Here is a 27,462-nt window from a genome sequence, read left to right on the forward strand (position 1 = left end):
CTTTTTACTACTGGAATAGAATCTTTGCTACACCCTGCTAAGAGTGTAACGGTTGTTCTCAGACTGCTAAGAGTTCTAGCTTCAGGATGCTTGAAATCAAAATGATCTATATTTAAATTAGATGGTATCAATGAAAAAAAAAATTAGATGTATGCTAAGTACAACCTTACAGTATATAACTACTTGTGATGAACTACATGTAAAGTTCTGACATTTCCTCCAATATTCTGTAACAGAATGAAGCTCTAGGATATAAAACTTGTAATACAACATCATCAGGGTCTCTTCTTTCAGTTGTTGACTTCTTCATACTGTTTTTTATTTAATAAATTCAACAGAATATCGATCAATTTATTCAATGTGTCCTTTTTTTTTTTTTTTTCCTTAGCTGGATCTTTTACTTTCTTCACAGATGTTTATTTCACATACCTCAATTGCAGAGTCATAAAAATTATGCATTTTACCTGTATTATATTAATAATAAACAAATATTTTCTGTTCGTTATCAGCTTACAACTGAGCTGTATAGACACTGCTTCTTTTAATTAAAATACTTTCTTCCTTGGTACAGTGGATAGCCCAAAGTAACAATGTCTCTAAAATCATAAGTTCCCACAACAGATATAATTTAGAAAAAAAATGGATTTTATCTTGACCTAGAGGATTTTCTTAGGCTCTAAACCGATTATCTAAAACTGGATTCTTTAGTCAAAAATGCCTCCAGCCTCAGAGTGTCTACACTATGACATGACCAAATAGCCAATGGTGTTTAAAAAAAGCTATACACCAAGCTTCTGGAAATCAAGTTGTAGCAAGCTGGTTCTGTTACCAGTATTTAAAACAAACAAACAAACAAAAAAAATCTTTGCATTTTTTGTTTGTTTGTTTTATATTGACTGAAACTATATACTTCCTTTCAATACTGAAGAAACCTTTTGATTTTTGTATATGCTGTTTTTTCATGTCAGGAGTATTAGAAAACTAATCATAACAAACTGAGTTTCTTGTTACTTGACAGTGGTCTATAGGATAGATCTGTCAAATGTGTTCCTCTTTATCCAAAAGACTAAGTTAAGCAGTGAAGATTAGATTAATTTTCACAGCAATATTCTTTTTACTAATTTTAGTGGAGTTGGAGAAGAGAAAAGGAACATGTGTGAACTACTGGAGTTAAAGATGGCTTAAAACAAGAAACTCAAAAATAGATGTTACCTAAAAAAATACAAACAAATAATGCTGGCTGTCCCTATAGTAAGATTAGCGTGGGTGACATTTAGTAGCTGTCTTCACAGCCTAGGAAGACTGCCTGCATACTCAGGCTTATTGTCACAACCTACTTGATCATATCAACGTAATTCATCAAAACTGTTAATTCATAAACACAGATAGGGATAACTCCAAACTCAGACAAATGTTAAAACATCCTTAAAGCCAATCAAACAATCAATCAATTGATTTAGCTTAAAATGCTCACACTTTAAATAATATTGATGTTGATATGCATTAAGAGACTTAAAGTCTGCAATTGAATATTCTATGAAAGAGGTTTGGAAAATGTAGTGAAGCTTCCATATAATAGACTATAGGTGCATTTGCATTAATCATGGAAGGTTTCATAGTTCAAGCACTATTCTTTCCTTTGCAAGCACATACTTTTTCTGTTACTACCTTACAATTGTGTCAGGACTTTCTGTATCAGCACAGCTTGAACTCATCAGTGGCTAAGCTTGTTATGGATAATCTTATTTATTCTACCACCTCTCTGCAAGATAATCATATTATGGTTTTCTCAAGGGCTTATCACCTTGAATCCACCCAGGACCTGAAACATGCACAGAAAGAGCAAGAGACAGAAAGATATACAGATGTATGAAAAACTTAGCTGAAGTTCTTTCTTACTTCTTTATGCTCAGAATGATTTAATCAAGACTAAAAATAATTACCGCATATATTAAATCCTTCAGAAGAATAGATTTAATTGGCAGGAAAATTAAATAAAAATGTTATGAATGACACTTTTGTTAAGGAATAAGCATTTACATTTTCTATTAAAAAGTATAGAATATATTGTATCAAAAACCTCTTATCTGTACTGAGTTAAAGATAATCACAAAGAGTATAGATATGAGTTCTGTAAGAAGACCAAGACCATATTTGCCTTTCAATAAGGTGCAGTATGAAACGGATATTTTCCTCCAAGGTTTTAATAAGCATATAAGAAAATGCAATTCATTTGCTGAATTACTGAAAACTAGATATTGAAAGGAACTTTAGAAAACACACAGAGATGCTGGACAATGCACAGATATTTGAAGAGACAGAATTACCTATTATTGCATCATTTGGACTTTTAACCTTGATTGGATTAAATGTACTGCCCATAAGACAATCTTCCACTGCCAAAGAAATCTATTGTGCTCCTATTTATACAATCTAATATTATGTACAAAAATATATCATAATTGTTATGAATTAACTGATTTTCTTCAAATGCATACTATATGAAAGTGTCAGAACATGTCTCTTCATATACTCAGGCAATATTTGCTTTACAAACTTAATCCAAATTAATTTTTGCCCAGGGAAACCACTGAATCCATTACGGCTTCTCTCTGAAGAGAGACTTTGACCCTTTGAGTTACTTGATCCAATATTATGACTAAATCAGTGAAATTAAGCAATGGTTCTAACTCTTCATTGTGTTTACAGATTGTCATCTCACTTGCGTCTATTAAGACCACCTAAAATACATCAGCTTAGCTACACACAGTTCAACACAAAACTATCATGTCCACTTTTTGTACATTGCTAGTCCGCTGAAGTTCTCTGAAATGGGGGATTCAGTTCTGTCTTCAGATGCACTCATGCATCAGTGAAAATTTGGTGTCCCTATAAACAAAAGATAATCCTTAAAGTTTGAAGCTTTTTATTTGGCTGCAGTCTTGTGACCCACATGGGTATTAGTTTTTATTAGTAAGTGTCAAATAATTCTTCATTCCCATGCATGTAACTGCTTCTTAGATAAGCACAAATGTTAGCACACCCTGTGCAGTGTGGAAGGTGATTAAGTATGAGGTGCTGTTTTGAATTTCAAGTGGCTCCTTCTGCATGAAGTGTAACATGCTGTGCAAACTAAAAAGATTTGAGTGTTTGATTTGGTCTTCATTTCTTTTCTCCACAGAGAGTTTTTGCTGTTGAGAAAAGAAGGCACTCGCATGTCTTAAATCAGACACAAAATCATGTTACAGAATTTTTCAAAAGACATTTTGCACTTTATATGTAACCCTTTTAAATGTTTATTTTCACAGTATTCTCTTGTGACGTAACTGTTGATATATGGCAGAAAAAAATGTGCAATAATGAAATGAGATTCTTGGGATTTACTTTCTTTCTTTTTCTAAACATTTGCCAGGAAAAGAAAAAAAAAAGTATCTAAAAATTCATTAAATTTGTATATAAACAAAGGTGTGGAATACTTATACAGTTGAGCTAACATGAATGGGACCTGAAAAACTGGATGTTAGAGTTAAGGAGTCAAAAATTGTGAGATACCAGCGTAACTTTAATTCACCTTCCTTGTGCACATGCATTATTAGGCTTTAATTTCATATTTTCATTTTGTATTTTCCACTGAATCCACCACTCATTTTGCAGCTTCTGGGAAGGGGTTATAACCACCTTATACGCATTTCATGGAGAATGACTTAAGAAACATATAAGCTTCCTAATTCATTCATGGTATATGAGCATCTCACCTTACATAAATTATTGAATTTTTTTTTCTTTATTTGGTGGATCTCTGCCCCTTGTTAGCCCCGTAATAGGAGAGATGAACCGTCATCAAAACTTTATAATTACAATTGGATACTTAACAGCTTATTCGTGAAAAAAGTCACTGACCCTAACCGTATGGCTCTCTCCCCGGGTGCAGAAATTGGTTATCCCACATCTAGGTTACTGAGCTTTAAAATAAGGCTGGTAACATTTATAGTACACTCTAAGAAAAGGTAAATTTAGCATTTTTGAGAAGAAGGATCTTGACTTTTCAACCCAAAAGAAAGATTTCCTATCTAGACTTCACTACTGAGAAATGAAAATGTTGGTAAAAAGAGCTAACCTGCCTCTCCACCTTATTCCCCTGTCACAGTATCTCACTACTTTTCCTTTAGGAAATGGAAAGTCTGAAGTGACTAAAGGGATTGTTAAAGAATCATTTATAGATCCCCCATATGCTCCACAGTGTACTTACCTTCTCTTTTTCTCTATTGAAAGCTCTTTGTTCCAGACTTCACCTTCATTCTCCCCTCTACTCTGCTCTTGAGAGACCCCACCTGGAGTACTGAGTTCAGCTCTGGGGCCCCCAGCATGAGAAAGACACAGATTTGTAAAAATGGGTCCAAAGGATGGCCACAAAGATGGTCAGGGAGCTGGAGCACGTCTACAAAGACAGGCTGAGGCTGAGGAAGTTGAAGATCGGTCTAGAGAGCGGAACGAAGACCTTATACTGGCCTTTCAGTACTTAAAGGGGGCCTACAAGAAAAATGGGGAGAGACTATCAGGGAGTGTAGCAATAGGACAAGGGGTAATGGTTTTAAACTAAAACAAGGTAGGTTTAGATTCGATATTAGGAAGAAATTATTCGTGATGAGGGTGGTGCAGCATTGGAACAGGTTGCCCAGAGAAGCTGTGGATGCCCCATCCCAGCAACCCCCTCTAGTGGGAGGTGTCCCTGCCCATGGCAGGGGTGTTGGAACAAGATGATCGTTAAGGGTCCTTTCCAACCCAAACCATTCTATGGTTCTATGATTACATGATCTTTGGAGTCCCTCCCAACCCAAATCATTCTATGTTTCCATGATTTTATGATTTATGCCTGGAAGTAAGAATCCCAGAAATAATTTCAGTAAATAAAGGATACGTTACTATTTTTACCTGGTAACAGTTGTAAATCCTGTGGTACTCTCCATCATGCATCAAACATTATTGTGACTACCTGTTGGTCTGATACTGCTTGGTGCTGTAAAAACAAAAATTCATTAGGCTTTGACCTAAATTAATGGAACTGTTTCCTTTACTTGGGTCCAATCTGCTTAATATGATTTAAACAGACCAATTAAAACCAAGCAGTCATTCAGGCCCTTGGTTCTTCATCGTCATTTATGTATATTTCCTCCTATAACCAGTATATACAGTACTTATGCGGCTTCTTTCAGCTACTAATCTGCTGAATTTCTGTGAGAAGGAGAAATCTTCAGCAAGTGAAAAAATTAGTAACATATTACAATCAATATGGCTTTGTACTGAAGTGTAGATTGTTTATTTTGAATCTAACATTCTCTCAGCTCTCGTTTATTCAGAAGTCATTTCCCATTTTTTTCCATGCTGTAATCTAGAGTAACACCATTTCATATGCTATTATTCAGTATACTTTGCTCACATGTTGATATATAATGCTGAAAAGAATTTAGAAGGATGAATATAATTAAAAATAAAATGATCTATTGTCACTTCCAACACTTGAACTAAAACAGAAACATATAAAATATATACACCCAAGTAAGTTTTTACTAAATTTGGTGGTGTAAAGTGCAGAATGGTAACTTTTACACAGATTTTAATGTATGATATTCTTGTAGTTCAAATGTTTTACTTGAATATAATACTTATGTATCAAAAAGGCCACATCTGCCAATGTGAATATTGTCTCACACCATAGGCATATGATTGATCAGAATTAATAGTCTATGCTTAAGAATTTAGACGTTTCTTTAGTGAAATTCAGAATACACTATTTTTCTTGTTTCCAGAAATACATTTATTTAATTCACATATGCACACGGCTTAGAAATCTTCTCTGCAAATATATATATGCATATGAGTGTTTACAGGTACCAGTTAGGGAAATATCACTATGTCAAACTTTTATTTTTGGTACCCGTTATTGAAAGTACCCATGGCAATCACAGGAAATAACTGCAGTTGCTGTGCAAGAATACACTGAAGAAAGATCAGCTAGAAGCCTCAAATATTGCTGTAGTCTCCTACAGAAAGGAGAGCCTCCTGGCTCCTTTATGTAAATATTGTCACATAAAAAAAGCAATATGGGTCATAGTTTAGTCTAGAAGCTGTGAATTTATAATGGATTCTGTCTAATTGAGGGAAAAATCTCCTTTGCTTCTCTCCTCCCTTCAGACACCTTTGCATATCAGCTCTAACGCATAGCTCATAGAACCTTGTAAGGTTACATACCCAGGTTTCAACACTATCAATCATCCTGTGTACTCTTGCAAATTCTGTGTCACCAGAATAGCCTCTAAATAAATAAAACAAATGAAGTTCCCAGACTGCTCTTAAGGTGGACCTTCCTCTGGGGCTGCTCACATGTACTGGTGGGGTCTGCATGATTACCACAGTTAAAACTGCGGGCTCTTACAGAAGGAATCTTGTCTGTCCTTTGCATCCTATACACAATTTAATACACTGTCAATGCTTGATACATAATTAATAGCAACATTAACAAATTAAAAAGCTTGACTCCTTAGTTTCAGTATGCTAAATAGGATGCTTTAATTGGTCACCTTGGATGAACGAGGAGCAAGCAATGCTTCTGCTCTGCATGTTTCCTCTTTCTGTCAAGACTGCCAACGGATTTTCTCATCTTCAAAACTGAAGTGCTTAGGCAATAAAAGCATTTTAGACTGATCTAGTCAATCCATAATTAAGTAATCAGTAGGAAATATTCTTGTACTAGCAGACAAATGAAAATTACGTCCTTTTCATATTTTCAGTCTTAAATGTAGCACTCTTTTCCTCAGCAATGAAATTTTTGCGTGGTAAACAACCACATTGATTCCATGTGCCTAGAAGCAATTTATTCAAGGCATTATTTACAAATACTACATCCTCTTCTAAGAAAGACAAAACCAAGTCCCACAAAAAAAAAAAATAATCCAAGACAAGTGACCATGTTTTAAAGTAAGAGATGTCAATTACTTCCAATATTTCTTAAATTTCCAATCAACAGTAGACTGAAATTTCCACCCAGCACCTAGGTTTTTATAGATGTGACTACAAGTATCAAAGCACAACAGGATGTACTATAACAAAGAATCATCCCTCAAGAGTGATATGGCCTACCAATCCAGCAATCCAGTGACAGATGTGGAAGAAACCTGAGTGATTATTTGGCTATGATCCTTGCTGCCTTGGGATAAGATTTCACTATCTCTTCTCTCTGGTTCCACTATTTCTTGTCTACTTAGATTACAAAATATTGGCTTAAAGACTGTCTGTTACTGGTCATCTCTATTGCATCTGACACAATTGCTCTACAAGCTCCACAGGGGTCCAAAAGAAACAGTGCATAAATACACTATTTAAACCTAATAATAAAATACTATCTATATTGCCTTAAAAATATTACAGTAAATCAAAGATCAGAGTCTGTCAGAATTTGATAACAGTCCCAAAACAAGCTCCTTTATAGTAAAATTAGGAAAGCATTTAGCATGCATTAGAGGGTTTACTATCAAGGATTACAGATTATTTTCTATTTTGATCCAGTAGTACTTTACTGCATCTGAGCTTTTTATTCTCTAGGTTTTAGCTCTCTGTGAATCTGTTGATAAGCTCTACTGGATGACTGTGCTAAGACTCCAGGTGTTAGTGTGTAAATTGCTAGCCCACTCAGTGGTGCTTTTAAAGGCATATCAAAAGCAGAAGTTTTAAATATTTTGTCTGTCTTTTGCATTTAATCTATTAAATATTTTTCTTTCTATGGACAACCATACACAGGGAGGTGAAACCACATCAAAAAATATTACCTTAGATTTTTTTTCAATTATAATTTCATGTTTCACATAGAAAAGGTCCTCAGTGACATATTTCATTCTGCAGAAATTTTATGTTTTTGGCAATCAAGTGCTCTGAACTACCTGGAGAGTTGTGGTGGGTTTTATGCTTGATTTCAAAAAAAAGGTCTGTACAATATAACTAGGACATAATCCATGAAGGTGAGGGTAGCAGTCTATACTTCTTTACATCATCAGAGAAACAAATCTTGAAGACTGAAGACAATCCGCAAACAAACAAGCTAATAACAAAATGCAATTTAGCCTAAGCCATATAGGTTTGCAATGTTTCAACAACTTTTTTTAACAGACCCCATCAAGTCACAATCACCTACTCAAATCATTCAAAATCTGTCACTAGCACTAGAGTATAAAAATACTGCAATCAAAATTCTCTTGCCATTACTGTGGTTCAGAGGTGGAAGAAGAATTAATGAAAACTAAAACTGATCACTTTCACAGCCCCCTAGCTGATATCTTCAGTATAAACCTACATAATTCTGCTTACCAAACTACAACACAGACCAGTTCATAGTTACTTAAGATCAGTCATCTAAATTTAAGGATTTTCTAAATATTTCTGTTATTTTTGGTGTATGGATATTTCTGTGTATGTAAGCAAGCCTAGCACTTGTGAACAGCAGACTAGTTTGTTCTGTAACTTACTATTTAGGATTACTTCTGCTAGGATGTAAACTTGATGTAAGAAGTTTTTTGTACAAAGCCCTAATGGCAAAAATCCATGTATCATTTAGCATACTTCATTCACAGAGGTAGTGCATTTACTATACTAAGATAGCCTTTTAAGGAATTACCCAATTTAAAAAATTGAATGAAGGAAATACAAATATCTGGCACTTCAATTTAATTGTAACAGAAAATGCTGTGTTAACTGCTGATCCTCAGAGAAATCCAAAACCAGCAAGAGGAAAATATTACCACTCAATAAAAGTCTTGGCAACTTCCCACTGAAACACAATATGCACACATTAAACAATCACTAAGTTATTGGATCATTAGGTAAAAGCTGAAGTCATTTGAAGAGAGTGCTGCCCTCTTTAAAGCAGAAATATTTCCTGGTGAAATAAATAAAGCAGAAAAAAATAATTCTGCATAATAGGAATTCTTAAGAATAGGAATTAGTTAGGAAGGCATCTGCTAAACTTTCTTGCTTTCAGGTTTATTCTGAAGTTAACTTTTCTTTTTTATTATGCTCAAGAAATTTTACTAATCCAAACAATGTTACTTTTCTATTCTTGCAAATCCAGAAACCAGATTTCCAAGGACGTGAAATTCAAATCTTTCTCAATGTAAATGGAAGAATGCAGAAGGAAAATAAAGTATCATCTGAAAATGTTCTTGCAAATACTTTCCATTTCATAAATGTACAAATAATTGCATTTTTTTTTTCTATTTTTTTTCTCCCTGGTCTTTAAGTGAGCAGTGTTTTTTACCTATAAATGGGAGTGAAAACACAGTTGTGTCATATCATGTAACTACCCTAATGGCTTGAATTAAGAAGAAAAAAAAATAATAACAAAAAAAAAACAGCTAAAAGATGAACAGATGAGTAACTTTGTTGATTTGGTCATAACATAAGACAACATAAAGATATGCTTACCACAGACACTTAGTGAACTGGTTTATACCTAACATTCACACACACAGAGACTTTTTTATAATAGTTTTGGCTCCACCTCTGTTGATAAAACAAGTCTGTGAACCTGTGCTTTACAAGGAAATTTACACTGGTGGAACCACATTTCATGCTGTTTTGACCTAAACTAGGTTTTGGTCTAGAGCAATTTTCTGTGACTGCAAACACTTCACTTAATCACACCTTCAAATCAGACGGATTTCCATTCCTGTAAGTTTGTAAGAAACCACTTTGACAGTCTGGCTACGCTTTTTAAATCCTACAGCTTAAGTGATTGGAAGTTCATGGATGACACTGCTATGGCATATGGTAGGGCTGTACAGGGATGTTTCACAGAAATTTGGATATCCCTACAAATCATAACTTTCTCATTAAAACCAACCATTGGCTCTGTGATGGGTTCACTATACTCCCGCACTTGATCTAAGTCTTGCTCAGGCTTATAAACCACAGTAGGCCTTGATGGGACTGCTTCTTGCACATCAGAGTTCCAGAACATGGTAAGGAACCTGAGTTTGACTATGAGCCAATGACCTGAACTTGTAGCAACTGAAGAAAAGCCAATTTGAGCTCTCCAGGGATCACAGCAGGCTGTAACCCTTGATCTCTGTGGTGGGGTAGCCTTTCCCCCAAGTCAGCTATGGTTCAAGATTGATTAATGTTATATCAGTCCTCCATTGTCAATGGACAATGTCCATAACAGGTGAGTATGAGCAGGCACTCCCTGATTGCATCTCCAAACCTGCAGCCTGGACAGTAGCCTGATCTGGGGAGTACCACAACTGTACATTCTGGAAGGTATGGGAATAGCAGAATTGATGAAAAATACCAAAATTGCCTTATCTGAACAGTAGCCAGGATGGAAAAGTATGAACAGTTGTCTCACAGTCCTATGAATGGTAGTCCTAAGCAACTAGTTGCTTAGTAGCAACTAAGTAGTCCTAAGCCCTTTGAGCTTTCCAGGGACCACAGTGGACTGCACCCTCAATCTCCCCTTGAGCCAGGATGCCTCTCAGGGTACCCCTGAGGGGAAGTGCATCTCAGGGCTGACTCCTTGAGGAACAAGCTTTTCTGTGGACAAAAGCTGACAAGAGAGTAGAGTGAGTAATTCACTCTAAGGGGAATTTTGGAAGCATGCAACTGGATTTAGAACCCTCCCTAAGGACCCTGCAAAAACGATACAATCTACACTTGTTATTTATCATAAAAGTATAAAATAAATCCTAAATTGCCGCTATATTAAAGTTGTGTAAAAACAATTCCACAACATGCTCTTCTCAGGGTTTGCTACATCTATACACCAGGGTATAACTCTATATTATGCTGCAATTATTTAACTCCATGTAGAATAAAGGCAGCATCTCAAGAAACAGAAGAAATGCTCTATCTCTGTCCATCACCTCCTCTTTGGTATGTAGCTTCTTTTGTTTTTCACTTTAGAATGCTTTGTTCCTGCATGTCCCCTTTAGTGGTTTTCTTCTTATTATATTCCTAAATTTTCCTTCCCTCTGTCCTGTATGTTTCTGTCTTAACTCTGTCCTAACTGAAACTAGGACACCCCTTTTCTCTCCTCACCAAGTAATCTGAATTTCACACACCCCAAAACATCTACTGCTGTTACTACTACTATTACTATCTATCTTCAGGAAGCCTTCTGAATTTACTTCATTGATGCCTTCCAGTCCCTTGTCCTTACTTCCACTCCCGTTTAACAACTTAGCATCATGTACATTGCACAACAATTTTGTTTCTGCCTCCAATTCCCTTTCCTGACTAATTCCTCAAGCTCAGTTTCACATCCTTACTCTCATGCCTCTTCTTCTGAGTATTTTTTCCCCTCTCTTCTACCTCCTCCCTTTTTCTCCTTGCTGCTCATGACTGGGAGGTGAAGATAACCTCTCCTCTGACCTAGGGAAGACAATCCCTGAAGATCCTCTCCAGGAAGACAGTCATATTACAGCAAATCAAGTAGTATCTCAATGAGAAGAAAAGTTCCATTTTCCCTCAGACTTACAAATTTTCCCTGAAATTCTTTTAATGTTTCTGCTAGACATCTACATTAAAACATACAAACAAAAATCATGCTGAAAAACTGTAAGAACTAGATTAATCAGGGATCGGTAACAGAGAGTGCGTGATGAGGTAAAAAATTCCCTGGCTTTTACAATACACTGTATAGGTCAGCTGGTTTAAGTAGTTGTAGCTCTATTGACAGCTGGGGACCTATGACAATTTATGCCAGCTAAAGAACTACTCCTGTATTTGCAATGAAATAAATTTTTTTTAGCCCACACAAGTCCTGTTTTAAGCCAAAGTCAAATAAAGGACCTACTTTCAACAGCATTCTTTCATGCAGAGCCAGGAACACAGACATTTTAGCTGCAAGCAATTAATGTTTTATGTATTTTTTCTTCTCAAAGAACAACTAAATGTGGGGCTCTTACATAGCTCTCATTTAATAGTTGTTTTTAATTTGTATTTGAGAATTTACTTCCAGAAGAAAAAATATGAAGTGAAAATACTACCTTGCATATATTTATTTTAAAAGCAAAAACTATTTGCTATTCATCCCACACTGGTAAACTCCTTGAAAGCTCTAAGACACAAGTGACACATAAGCTGCAACATTACAGCATTTGAAATTAACTACATTTGCAAGACTTGCACAGAGAACAAGGAAGTGTGCAATATTTGAGTCTACAATTAACTTGACTATCACTGTGTGCATCTGTGAGTATAAATCTTTACTTCTTTATTTTTTCTTTATTTTACTTCTTTTTTGCTGGGGGACGACCTGCTGGAGAGGAGCTCTGAGGAGAAGGGCCTGGGGGTCCTGGTGGATGACAGGTTGACCATGAGCCAGCAGTGTGCCCTCGTGGCCAAGAGGGCCAATGGGATCCTGGCATGCATTAAAAGGAGCGTGGCCAGCAGGTCAAGGGAGGTGATCCTCCTCCTCTACTCTGCCCTGGTCAGGCCTCACCTGGAGTACTCTGTCCAGTTCTGGGCTCCCTGGTACAAAAAAGACAGGGATCTCCTGGAGAGTCCAGCAGAGGGCCACAAAGATGATAGGGGCCTGAAGCATCTTCCCTATGAAGAAAGGCTGAGAGACCTGGGTCTGTTCAGCCTGGAGAAGAGAAGACTGAGAGGGGATCTCATCAATGTGTATAAATACCTGAGGTGTGGGAGACAGAGGGATTCGGCCAACCTCTTTTCAGTGGTTTGTGGGGACAGGACAAGGGGTAATGGCCACAAGATGGATCATGGGAAGTTCCGCACCAACATGAGAAAGAACTTCTTCACGGTAAGGGTGACGGAGCACTGGAACAGGCTGCCCAGGGAGGTTGTGGAGTTTCCTTCTCTGGAGATATTCAAGGCCCGTCTGAAAGCCTACCTGGGCAGCCTGCTCTAAGGAGCCTGCTTTGGCAGGGGGGTTGGACCCGATGATCTTTTGAGGTCCCTTCCAACCCCTACAAGTCTGTGATTCTGTGATGTGTTGTCTATTACACCCTATTCACCAAAAACCAGTCACATTAAAATGATGGCATACTCATCAAGTTTTCTTCAACTTAATGGTGAGGAAAATGTTTTCATCATCTCATCCTGGATAAAGAAATTGTTGGGATATGAGGAAGTATGACAGATTACTTGCACATGAATGTTTCTGTGGGGTAATTTACGGTGATTGTGTATGCTCAAGAAGAGGTGGGTTTCAGAAAATTGGAAGAAGGACTTAAGCCAGGTTTCTTTCTGTACATCTGGATCCTGTGTTACAGCACAGTTCAAACGCAGGGGGCCTGACTGAGAGACGCCTAAATGATGGAATTATTCTTTTTTTGGCTTCTGTTGTTGTTATATGGGTCAAGGAATCAAAGAGACCACCTACTCAAAATAACTTGGGAAAATCTGGGGTTTACATCTTCTGAATATGCTCTAAAAAAGAAAGAAAAAAAAAGGTATTTGTTAGGATGCTTTCACCTCTTCATTGTGCAGTATTCTCTTTGTCACAAACTCAGTTACACTGCATGGACACTCTCTAGGTGTTTCAGTGTAAAGTCTTGCACTTTTATTTAAAATGTGATAGAAGTTCTCAGTCTCCCAGAACCTTCTGTAAGGGTTTAGGGGTGTTGATGATGCTCAGCATCCAGTAGAGCTACATATCAAAAAAACTTCTCTGGAATGCTGTGATTGTGGGCCTCCAGCAAGGAGATCAATAGACACCAACATTGCAGGCTCTTTGCCTTGGGAAAAAAAAAAAAAAATCACATAAGCAGAATCAATGGCAATGTAATATGGATGGCATTTTATGTGACCAGGGACAGGGAGAAGAACAGTTATTTTTATGAAAGTACATAGCCAACTGGATTTTATTCCTCACACGATGTAACATCATTCCCTTTTATACTGTGCAATGCTGTGGTTTTGATTTTTTTTCCAGACAAAGAAAATTTATCTTCCTTATCAATCACTGACATGCCAAAATCCCTACAAATTTATGAGATATAAAACATGGATGTAAATTTGCAGTTTAGAAACATCTTCGATTCACGGTACTCTTTCTAGCTCCCCAGATGCAACATAAAGTCAGACGGATGTCTCTAAATCAAAATTGCATTTTTCTGACACTTCATTTCTTTGTCATGTTGTCTCCTCATAATAGCTGTGCTACAAAACTCTGCTTCTTTGCCTATTTATAGCACCATAGGACACACATCAATTTTACAGGTAACAAGACTAATATATATAGAAAAAATCTTATAAATCGCATTTGTGGGGAAGAAAACTGTGTTAAACACAACAGTCATTTAAAGAAAACCAATTTGTTTTGCAATTTTTTCAGCTGAAGTGTAATATTTTGAAGTGTCAAATCGGGCTATGTTGGACATATTTATTGTGATGCTATATATGATATACAATGTATACTAACATTGACATGTGATAGTGCATCTCTTTCACTTGAAAGGAAAACAGCCTGGTTACAACCTCAGGTGCTGAAATACCTCTTTAAATACTGTCTGGTGATCTTTCACCACATTTTCCTTTTACCTTTTGCACCTTATTTGTTCCCTCATTGCCAAAAAGGGGTAAGTGTCTTATAATTCTGACAACTGCCTTCTTCCTCCAAATACCTTCTATGAATTTGGGTCCTAACATCCTTCCTAATTGTGTATAGCACTGTGAGTGACTCAGTCTCTCCATATACACATATACATATGCTCTCTTTCTGCTGTTATACAAATTTGAGACAAAGGATATCACTGTTCTCTACTTAGTCAATTTTAATAACCCAGAAGACACAATAACACCAAACAATTCTTTTGAGACTTGCTCATTCAGAAAAGATTTCACCCCTCAAGAATATATTCCTTTTAGCCTTCATTATAAAGAAACATGTAAACTGGATCAAAAATTTTAATGTATCTTCATCATTTGTATGCTCATAACTCAAATGAGTCTAGACAGACAAGTTGAAGTTAGCACATAAAACAAACTATCCTTATTTTCAGAACATTTCAATTAGCCAAACTGTTTCATGTATTCTACTGGTAGTTCTATCAGGATAATGATTCCACAGAAACAAGCATGTTATAGAGAAGTCCCTGGACTAATAAAATGGAAACAAACAAACAAACAAACGAAAATTAAAAAAAAAAAAAAGACTTTCATTAGCCAATCCCAGATAAGAAAACACAGATCTGTCCCCTTACATTTCAACTAAACCTGACAGACTTGCATCTTGAAGCACTTCATTATTCCTTTTGGAAGAAGCCATATCTTTGATTCCATATTCAGTTTGACACCCATCCTTTCATCCATTATTCCTCTAGGCTTGCCTGCTAAACCTCCACAGAAAGATTAAGAGAATATCTTCCCATTCTAGTAACGGCTAGCACAGTATTGGACATAATTCTCTGCCACTATTAAGGGAATATTAGGTTGGATTTAGCGGTCTAGTAAATTAATGTGTTTTATGTTACTGTTTGTAAGACCTATGGTATTTGTTGTTTCTACTTTGCTTCTTTAACAATATTGCTTTGCATGAGTGTATACACACTTGTATCCTCTAATATTGCTCCTCTGGAAACGTGAGGCTGTCATCAATCAGTAAAATTCTCAATTAAATTAAGTACTTTCAAAAGCTGAGGATCTGGCTTTTTGATGTGAGGCTGTTGCTGGTCTGAAGTCTTAATAAGAGGTTATGATAACACACAAAAAGCATGCAAGAACATCAATTTTTAAAAGAGGAAAAATCGTAAAGACTATTGAAAATGTAAATTACATTCACACTCAAAGTCAGTTGTTCTCTGAGTTAATAATGAAATCCCAAATCTGAAGAGCCTTCTGATGTTATAATTACCCTTTAAATCTTTTTGTATAGCTGTTATATCCTGTGGAGGGGGAATCTGTTTATCTCAGTACAGATGCACAGCAAAATAACACATTTAAATAACACACAGGGTTCTTCATACTAGTCTAACTCTATTGACATTCAGGTCATTAAAGTCAGGTCATTCATACCAGTGCTCATGGCCTGCACAAGACCCAGGCATCACTTAAATCCTGCTTAAGTTCTCTGAATGAGACTTTAAAAGGATTTATGAGGTGTGCAGCCTTTTAAGCCTTCTACACAAAAGGTGAATGTCACCACTAATTTGCTCATCTCTGCAAATCCTTAAAGCAAAGTTACAGTAACTTCAGCTGCTGTTTTTCCTGAAACAGGTTCAGCAAAGTTTGGCAGGACTCTTATGCTATCTGAAGAACTGTGCTTGATCTTATTGCTGGAGTATGACATGAAACAACATGACAAGATTTTTAAAATTTGCTAAAAAATAGCACCTAAAAGAACCACTGGTATTTTTATAGAGTGAAACAGAACATGAGAAGAAATAAATAAGCCATTTGTGAGTACTTATTTTACTGCAACATCCTTCAGTTTGTGAATAAAAAGTCTTCCAAACATTTTTCGTTGTTATGACTAATTAGATTATATTGTATTACAATTTTGAATTGCTTAGTTAAAATTTTTGGGACGTAGTAGCTTCTGTAGTCTTTCCTGTGGATTATCGTTTGACCTTTGCTCTTTGCTTCATGTTTGCAGAGCATGGGAGCTTTCAAACCCATCTTATTCTGCTTTTCATATTTTACACTGTTCTAAGTTGTTTTGTTGTTGCCATTTGGTTTGGGGTGTTTTTGTTTTTTAAATACATCTTTCTCCTTGGATTCTGTACTAGTTATCTAGTATAAGACAAGAACAATTGATGGCCAGTCATTGAAAGAGTAAGATAGAGACAGCCATTTTTGAATCTGCCTTGCCTAATTTAATTTGTCTCATTTCAAACATAACCTAACCAAATCTTCTAAATGCAACTAATAGCAAAATTTAATACCTTTTTGGATCATGCAAATATAGGCTGATCTGGCAAGCTATGTATTTTTCATCCTTGATGAAAATTTCAATCAACATTTCCTATTAGTAAATGACAGATTCATATATATATACTCTTCTATGGGAAATCTTTGAAAATTTAAAAAAGATTTCAATCACTTGAACTTGGGATCAGATTATGACCTTTTATGCTGAGGAGCTGTTACTCACCTGACATAACTCTTTGGAGTAAATAGATTGACCTATTAATGCAATGCTTTATCAGTCAAATGAATCAGAATATTGGCATTTTCTAAATTTGTGTTAGCTTTACGTATGGTCTTGCATGTAAAATTCTCTACATAAAATAAACACATAATGGAAGAACAGTTTCCACAGTTCTTCAGTATTCACTGTCTTTTAAAAGAATGTGTGATGACTTTAATCACCAGTACCTATACATACTTAATATCAAATCATCCTACTTCTTTTTTTTTTTTAAGAAAATGACATCTACACTAAGAAAGAGAAAATTTCAGAGATTTTTCTTTGTAAATAGGATATTTATCAATTGAGAGATTAAAAAGCTAATTTAATTCCTTCTTTTGTAATCACTGCTACTGGGGCTCTGGACCATATCAAGAGGGATTCTGACAGCTTAGTATTAGAGGGAGAAGGAAAGAAAAAAAACTATCAGCAGTGAATGACTGTATTTAAGGCTGACAATGATGAAATAGTAGAGGCCGTGCTACAATTTCTGCTCCTTCATTTGTCTTTGTTGATAAAATGAACACTGTCAGAGGCTCAAGCTCACAGCAAATTTAACGTGACTCTGTTTATCCCTGCACTGAACAAGGTTTGCACATGATCAGATGATAAATGCACAAAGTTCTGGGACATCCTTTCTTTCTGCTTAACAAAAACAGGCAATTTTCCTAGCTTCTTCTTCCTTGACGGAATAAAGATGGTGAAAAGCTAAATAACATTTTCCAACAAAATATCTAATGTAGCACGACATCCAAAATTAACACAAAAATACACTATAAGCAGTCTTTGAATACCATTCTTCTAAAATAGTCTTCTGTCCTTGTTAGAAAAAAATACCTCTAAGAAGTGAAATATGCCAGGCTATGCAAGAGAAAACATTTATAACCATACGAAGGTATGAAAATTGAATTTTATTCATGAAATTTCTAATGACGGAAACAAGCATACTAAGATCCTTTTAATTATTTCACTGAGCAGAATTTTCCACAATAAGTTGAATTCTTTCATGACATAAGACTCTCCACAACTTCTAGTAAACTATGAGTACGAGTACCCTGATTATAAGGTGTTTCCAAATTTGTTTGCAGAGAGAATATGGCCTCAACTATATTTCATACAAAATAAAGGTTTAAATTTGACTGGTATTTAAAGTAGTGTAGCATGCTAAAACAAATTGTCTTTATGTCGTACTGTTGTTTATATCATGTCATGGGAAACTAAAGTAAATCAAAGAAGCAACTCAAACCCAAAGTCCACTTATTGTCTGCTAAAATTTGTATTTTATTTTTTCCTAAAAATCTTTCCTTTTGAAAAAGAGCTGAAAGCAGTGACTTATCAGGTAAGTTTCACTTTTTTTTTTAATTTTAACTCTAATGCAAATCTCCAGCTGAGTAGTCATAGTCCAGGTATCATATGGTAACTATGGCATTATAGCTGATAAATTACAGAGATAATACTAGTCTGAAATGAAAGGAGTTGGTCTTAGAATGGGTTCTTGTCCTGCACTGACTAAAAAAGTTATACTTCTGTAGATTAACAAACTACTTGAATAGAAATGCTTTGCTTTATTTTCTGAGGAATGCTGGCAGAAGAATCTTAAACAGTTGTAGTACCCCCTGATTGTAGTTCATCCACTGTCTGAATGCTTTCCTGCATCCACAAGCCTCATAACAGTAACTCTCTTAATATGTGCAGCGATTCCTACTTTTTAATAGACTTTCTATTCCACACTATAAGCTTCTCACCTTGTATTTCAAAGGCCCCCCTTCAAAGTATAGGCTGAGAAAAGGTTGCTGAGAAAACTGAAAATGATAATTTGAGAGGGACCTAAACTTAGCAGCACTTTTTGAAACAACACAGAAGTTTGAATTCTGGACAGTCTCTTCATCACACAATTAGATTTTGCTTTATGCAAAACTGATTTTTCCAAAACTATTCTATGGCAAAAAAAAAAGTCATAGCTAAAAGATAGATGTTTAAATACCTTCTACATGATACATATATAAAGATACATAGGGAATGTTACCCAATTTCATTAACAAAGTATGGAAGTACATCAACAAATACTGTACTTACCAGATTTCTATGATATTCTGCAACCCTTGCCCTTCATAGCTTTATGCTGATCAAATTGTAACCTGAAGTCCACATGACTTAATACTCAGTAATCCAAAATTCACATTTCATACTTGCAATGTCATTTTTTCGAAGCATTTTTCAATGTTAGAACATGACAAGGTTGAATACATTTCAACAGTGATATGATTTGAAGCTGCAAAAATAAACTATCTGAATTCACTAGAATTTTCACCAAATTTTTCCTATGGTGCATCTCTTGGATTAGAATGTTTGAATGTCAAACATTCAAAAAGACAAGCTGTCTTTATAACTCTCTCTCTCTCAAAAAAAAAAAAAAAAAAAGTATTAAATTGAACCACATCAGAGAATTAGTGTTTTCATGTTGTGAGAAATAAGTATTTCCTAATCCTTAAGCAGAAAAAAAATAAAGTGCTAAATTACTAGTCTTATTGATTCCAGTACCCTCCCTGAAATAATATTCTTCCTGATTTAACAAATATATTTCTTGTACTTCTCAGATACACAATTTTATCAGGAGATGTGAATCTGGAGAGAATAAAAAAGTAGACCCAGCCACTTTTTTTCAATAGCATTATACTGACTGGTCCTGCTAGCGTAAGCCTTCCTCCAGGGCCCACCACAGCTGGCCATGCCATGAGAGTCATTGTGGGTCATTGGTCCATGTTATTAAGTCAGTTTTACTCCAACATCCTTTTTTCCAGTGAGCTGAAATTTATCAGTGATGAAATTTTCCCTTATTCCTCGAGAACCAGCACCTATTTCATGTCTCATTTACCATTTACTTTCTTGTAAATACCACTATTTGTTAACACAATTGATCTTTCTTTTACAATTACAGTAGCAATAATCCTCTGATTTTTACAGGTGCACCAGCAGATGGAGAAGAGTCAAAGGACGTATATAAACTTAAGCAGCTTTGCAAGAGAAAGCAAGAACTTGACATGTCAGCTAAAAGTTTACATCCTAAGATGAGACTCAAAGGGTCTTCAACACCACAAAACAGAACTTAAAAATAGGGTAGACGGCAAGGCAGCATGCACAGATGAAACTAACGTGGGAACCTGTACGTAACATCCTTATCCGAGCAGCTGCTGCTCGGCTCACACACTGCACCCAGAGGCCTCAGCATGGTGGTGGCCTTGGCGTGGTGGAGGCCGTGCCTGGCCTCCTCCCTGGTGGGCATGGCACTGCTGCTACCGCTTCCCGGGCAAGCAGTGCCCATGCTGGGAGGCAGCCTCCGCAGAGCCCCTGCGCTCGTGTCAGGCGAGCAGAAGGCTTTCACTCATCTCATCCTTCCTGTGTTCATTTCCTTAGGAAAATGTTTATCCCAGGACAATCCTTTTCGTTAAAATACTAATCTTCAGATTTGTTATTTTTTTTTATTTAGAGATGTTATCATTCTTTTCCTCCGGTTTAATCAGTGAGGAATGTCTCTGGCAGCAAAGCAGGTGGAGGGCATAAATTTACCTCTTAAAAGTTTTTTCCATAGAACACTGAAGCTTCGTTATCTGTCTTTGCTATTCTCTTAGACAAATTTAAAGAAATCTCTAATACAATAGCTAGTGAAAAGGAGGAGCTAAAGTTCACTTTAAATCCTTTTATGACATGATAATAAACTGACATGACCATAAAAACTATCCTGTAGCACTACAAGTTGCACTTATGAGAGATTTAACACTGAAGCAGTGCACCAGTGGTTGTAGAAGCTGAGGTATGTGCTTCAGCAACACTGTACTCCCATACATTTGTAGAGAGGGCTTAAAGTAGCTCAGAGGAAAAAGATGGTTGGTTCCTAATGGTTTTACTTCCTTCATGTAGGCTGGAAAAGGGTTTGCCATGCAGCTCAATCACAGAGCAAACAAGTAGGGTTTGTCCCTTCACTTCCTGTTAGCTCTCTTTTTACTGCACTTGGGATTGAGCACAGCAGCAGCCCCCAGAACGCAGTCCTGCCAGAAATCTCCCCAGGGCCAGGCAGTGCAGGAAACTGCAGCTGAATCACTCTCCAGCTGCATTTCACTCACTAGTCACAGGCTGCAAATCCCCAGGGTAAAGGAACAGGTAAAACACCCCTTTAAAGCTTGTTTCTATATGTTTTATTTATACATATATATATATATTCTAAAGCATATATATATATTCTTTAGAGTAGACAAAACTGCTGTATTTGGAAAATATTAATGGAAATAGTGTGTTCCATTTGCTATAGATACTGCCTTACCTATATGTTAATATTGTTTAAAAGACAGCACAGACAAATATTCAACATACTGAGAACTCTCCTGACAGGTTTAAACACCACAAACTACACATATCATTTCCATCATAATCAAAGGGTTATTTTTCAGGATAAACTGTCTAATTTTTGGTACTGCAGACAATTTTTAACTAGGAATAGTGAAGTGTTTGGATTTGAAAAGCAAACACAAGATACAATCTGTGTTAAACAATATCCTCTAACACAAATACTAACCAACTAGAACAAATAGCTTCAGGCAAACTAGCAGAGTAAACAACAGAAAGCAAAGAGAACAAGGAAAGACCAGAGAGAAGCTGGGTTGCACTTTCTTTGGAGGTAGAGGTCTTAGAGGGTTTCAGAGACTCCCAGCTCCATCTGTGTACATGAAATTATTTTTTGCCACTGGCATGAGAATTAAAATTCTACTGCGGGACTGGGAGAGATGAAGTTCATAGGGCTTTATAACTCCTTAATTATTTTCTCTCCTGCCAAATAACACAGCATCAAAATATTTTAGTAGCCTCAATTTCTCAGTCAGTCTTTAGGATTTGATTTTGCAATTTAATCCACTGATACCAGCTTCTTTCCTGCTGATTTCACTTGAGCTCTGTGGATGCAAGAATCAGCTCTTATTGATCACTTTGCACAGCCAGGGCTTTCTTCTGTCCACACTTTGCAGAATATTAAACCACCGGCAAAGTAATATAGCTCCTTCCACATATATGCTTGTTTTTGTTTTTTGTTTATATGTGTTTATCTACTAGAGTGCCTGCTAGTTAGACTTTTGTCTTGAGGCACTTAACCATCAGTCAGTACTTCATTACTCTTGCTGTTCTGGTTTTGTTTCATCTGAGATTAAAATCTTTTTCAAAAGGTGGGCTGCCAACTTGTAAACACATATGCTTAAAACACTATTGTGAGTTAAACTGGGTAATCCATGGTTTTCTATTTCTTTAAGAACACACAGTAAGAAACATTACCTTGATTTCCATGAAGCTTTGATGTAGAACCATTAGCTTTTTCAAAAAAAAAAAAAAATCTAGAACACACAACTGAAAGAATTGCATATATTTTAGTAGTAGTAATGTTATATTAGCATGTAATTTTGTGTGTATTTGTGTTTGTGTGCTACTACAGTCAAGAAAGCTTAGTTTTGAAAGACATTCAGCATCTTTTAGAAACACAAGCAAACCAGTAACAAAAGGTCTCATTATTTTCTATCTTTTCTATTTTATTTTCAGACCTAATGATTTTCAGATGTCATTGGGGTTACTAGGGTCAATAGACAGTGTAAGAGTGCATTAGGTGTAGAAGAAAAGAGAGCTATGAAAAGCATCTGCAATGAAAGACAGAAAGACAGAATTATCCATCAAACATTAGGATCATTATTAAGAATAGATGCTGTTTTAGAAACCAAAGCATCTGGTACAAGGAGAAATATTCTCACATTCTGCATTGGCCAATTTGGACCTTCTTTTTTACCTTTTAGGGCTCTGGAAAAAAGCTCAGCGTATGAATAGGAAAGATCTATTTACAATCAAAATTCAGATTTGTATGAGCAGAAGTGGGCTATACCCACTACTTCATCTCCTTATTTTCCCTGGACTTTGCAGTTTGGCTCTACAGCCAGCCTATGTGATGGTGGCACATGGTATTCTTCCTTATACCTGCAAACTGCCTTGGCTCTTTCCTATAACTTGGCCCTGTTCTTTATAACTAGACTTACAAATTACATCCAATCTGCCACTCCTTCTTCCTCACACTTCTTCCCTACTCTACCATGGTCTCTCCAGGGGCTGCAGGACAATCTCTGCTCTGGCAGCCGGAGCACCTACTTCCTCGCCCTCCTCCTCCTCTCCCCTGGATGTCCTCAGGGCCGCTCCTCGCACCGCTCCCCTCACCGCCCCCTGCCATGCGGTGTTTGCTGTCCCTTCCCCAGACTGCCCCCGAGGCACCGCCATCTTGGCTGCGGGGCCCAGCCATACCCTGCGGTGGGGCCATTGGGGCCAGCTGGGGCTGGCATGGGGCAGCCCCCGCATCGCCTCACGCAGCAGCCCTGCAGGCCTCTGCCACTGTTTGGGCACTTACATGCAATACATTAGTTCTGAAGATTTTATGTTATTTCTCAACTGAGGGTGGTCCTGGTCACTTCAGATACAATAAATCAAAGTTTTACAAAACCACTCCTCTAGCAGGCTTTTCAGCCTGATGAACTGCATTGGTAGGATCAATTTTTGTAAGGGACCAGCTTTAGACGTTTCCAAACACAGATGTGTGCTGTTCTCCAGACACTGCACTGTTGTGCCTCTGGTGGGCTAAGCCAGCAGCCTAGATCACTGGAATGATAAAACGTTTTAACCATTTTCTCCCTCAGTTGAGAGAGGAGGAGGAGCTACTGTCCCTACAGTTTCTGTGATTTGATTGTCAGTACAGCCACAAGAACAAGTTAGGGCAGCAAAACCAAGTAACAGGAGACTGTAATCACAAAATCACAGAATCACAGAATCGTCTAGGTTGGAAGAGACCTCCAAGATCATCTAGTCCAACCTCTGCCCTAACACTAACAAGACCTCCACTAAACCATATCACTAAGGGCTACATCTAAATGTCTCTTAAAGACCTCCAGGGATGGCGACTCAACCACCTCCCTGGGCAGTCCATTCCAATGCCTAACAACCCTTTCAGTAAAGAAGTTCTTCCTAACATCCAACCTAAACCTCCCCTGGCGCAACTTTCGCCCATTCCCCCTCGTCCTGTCACCAGGCACGTGGGAGAATAGACCAACCCCCACCTCGCTACAGCCTCCTTTAAGGTACCTATAAAGAGCAATAAGGTCGCCCCTGAGCCTCCTCTTCTCCAGGCTAAACAACCCCAGCTCCCTCAGCCGCTCCTCGTAAGACTTGTTCTCCAGACCCCGCACCAGCTTTGTTGCCCTTCTCTGGACTCTCTCCAGCACCTCCATGTCCCTCTTGTAGCGAGGGGCCCAAAACTGAACACAGTACTCGAGGTGCGGCCTCACCAGAGCCGAGTACAGGGGCACAATCACCTCCCTAGACCTGCTGGCCACGCTGCTTCTTATACAAGCCAGGATGCTGTTGGCCTTCTTGGCCACCTGAGCACATTGCTGGCTCATATTCAGCTGCCTATCAACCAGTATTCCCAGGTCCTTCTCGGCCAGGCAGCTTTCCAACCACTCATCTCCCAGCCTGTAGCGCTGCTTGGGGTTGTTGCACCCCAGATGCAGGACCCGGCACTTGGCCTTGTTGAACTTCATAGAGTTGACCTCAGCCCATCGGTCCAGCCTATCCAGATCAATGTGTGCAAGGAAGGAAGTGGGGACAGAAAGAAGAAATGAACTGCTGCCTTTGGGAGGTGGCTGGGACCTCTTGAGGTGATTTTGCTGTGAATGCCAGCATCCTTTACAATTCACATCCACATTTCCTAAAACTCTTCTTGAGTTCCCACAAGAGGATGGGAAGCGATTTGACAACTCATTGCTACCAGTTCCTCCACCTCCTTTCCTTTTGCTCTCCCTGCTCTGGCTACTTCATACCCCCATCACCCACAAGAGCTTTCTGTGAGCTAATTTGACTTGCTAAAGTTTGTGAGGAATACCTGCAAATTAGACTCTTTTAATTCACTAATACTGAAGACACAGATCAGGTCATATAACGGTCAAGGGGAACCTCAGATAAGGAGAAAAAGTGGGGGCAGGACTGTTACCAGGAACTGGGAGAGAGGCATAACGAGAAGTGAGAAACTCACCTCTTCCAGGAACAAGGAGTCATTAGAGTACCCATGCTGTCCTGAGACTATGCTCCTTCATCATTCTCACTCTACCACTCCTTTGAGGTGGCAGCTGGGTTTTAAAAACACTTAATGCATCACCACTTTTCCAAACATACCACTGCATCATTTGGTTTATTAAACAAAAATCTGTTTCCTGTGTATAGCCATATTAAGTGACATTTGGATCTTTCTTCATTCACTGAGTTATCATGAGCTGAAAGCTCAAGTTTTGCTTGGATATACTTTGGGAACAAAGTTTCTGTTCTTCACACTTCAAGGAGTACTCTTTTTACATTGATTTTGCAGTAGACTAGGTAGCATTCATTCAGAAAACATGACTTTTCAGAGAGATCTGAAATCACAGACCAAACTTACCTCACTGAACTTATCATCTATTTGTGAACACTGGTGATCTTGGAAACTTTGCCTGTGCAGATGTATTGCATTTCCTGCTTGTGGACCTACCATTAGCACACCTACGTGAATATTATTCTAATATATGTCAGGAGGCAATGTGTGTATAAAGACAACAAAGAAACAAGATTTTCAGTTTAACAGATGTCCAAGCTATGAAAAAAAAAAAAAATTAGAAAAATAAAAACAAAGGCCAAATTCCAAATCTCTGTCTTCTTTCTTTCTTTGACCATTTGTTATAATTTGTGATCATTCTTTTTGTGAACTGATTGCTGCTTTTCCATGCAATCCTCCTATGCCAAAATGACAATCAAGGATGGATGAATGCAAACCACTCATATTTTTCATGTGCTTTAAGTACAGCAAGGCCAGATTTCTCTACATTAGGAATTAAAAATGAGGAGAAAGAAACAGACTTTGTCATTTTTGAAAAATTATCAAAACGCAAGTCTGAGGCTGTCCATCCATTCTAAGAATCCATTACTAAGTACTAGATTAATTCTCAGTTGGAACTGAGAGAACCAATGCACACCAACCTCTCATCTGAAATTCAAGCTTAATATTTATTTTTTGAAAATGTTCACCCATTATTCATAATTTCATTCATGGTAGTTTTGCAGCAATCCATATTTCCCAATAGCTCTGGGGCTTGAGCACTGAAATAACATCCAGCAAAGATTTTTCCTCTCCAACTTTCAGGCCAGCTGGATGTAGGATGCACCTGGGCAAATTCCTATAAAATACTGTGCATCCCAGAAGATTTACATAGATTGGATAAGCTTCAGGTAAACTTTTGAACCAAATTTTAAATCTTTAGAGGATTACCTATAAGCTATTATTGATGATTCCACTGACATTATTAATGCATTGCATTATATACAGTTAAATTCTTTTGTGCTTTTATAATGGAAGAAAAAACAATTTATTTAATTTTGCGGAAAGGTTGTAAAGGACTGAGCACTTTCTGACTATGGGGGTTATGCCCTAGGTTATTTGTCACACAGGAGCTGAACCATGTTGGTATATCCAGAGAGGTGAGACAAACAGGAAAAGGAGTCAGTGTCAGCCTTATTGTTAGGGGAACCTTTGCCAAGTGTATAAGGTGATTTCAATCACAGGTTGCAGTGTATGAATCACAAGAGAAAGTAATACACCAAAATGCCTGGATATCAATTATGTCAAACACCTGAAAACATCTATGCTTGCACAACTCTCACCCATACTGGTAGTTCATTAGGTCAACATTTTACTGTGTTTTCAAGCTAAGCAACTTCATAGCTAGATAATAAGGTAGATTTGACTCCGTTATCTTGGTTCCTGTTGCTATTGTTGAAAAGATTCAGATCTGAAAGCTGAATGCATGTCAGTCAAATGAGTAAAGGATGCAACATAGCCAGTTCAGTTCAGCTCCCAAAGCAGCAGGACTGCATTTGTTCAGCATTTTTCCTTTGACTGCTTGCAGCAGTGATAGACAAGCAGCAAATTAATGTTGTCCACTCACAGCAGCAAATAATTTCAACAACTTGAACTCTAATTCAATGACAAATCCTTTTGGAAAGCCCTTTTCCTTCCAGCAGTAGGTGCACTGAAGTAGAGCGAATATTTTTCTGACAGCCAAACTACACACAAAAAAACACACTAATTTTTTCAGATTTACTAACAATATTTTTGTCTGTTACACCTGCAATTAAAAAAAGAATTAAAAAAGAAGAATTAAAAAAAAGAATTAAAGGAAGGTGCTCTTGTACTGTAAAATAACTAGAGGGTAGCATTGTATAGTCTAGTT

General features: G+C 37.3%; 1 protein-coding gene across 1 annotated transcript in view; it reads right to left on the reverse strand.

Moving 5' to 3' along the window:
* LOC310903694 (inositol 1,4,5-trisphosphate receptor-interacting protein-like 1) overlaps nucleotides 1-27,462 on the reverse strand; it is a 121,075-nt gene that overhangs the window by 79,514 nt on the left and 14,099 nt on the right. The window contains exons 3-4 of the mRNA XM_083847405.1: nucleotides 4,933-5,017; nucleotides 4,250-4,530 (exon numbers count right to left, since the gene is read on the reverse strand). The gene's annotated coding sequence lies outside the window, so the exon portion shown is untranslated. The remainder of the gene's footprint in view (nucleotides 1-4,249; nucleotides 4,531-4,932; nucleotides 5,018-27,462) is intronic.

This window comes from Anser anser (genome assembly GCF_964211835.1).
Source record: "Anser anser genome assembly, chromosome: 1".
NCBI classification, from domain to species: domain Eukaryota; kingdom Metazoa; phylum Chordata; class Aves; order Anseriformes; family Anatidae; genus Anser; species Anser anser.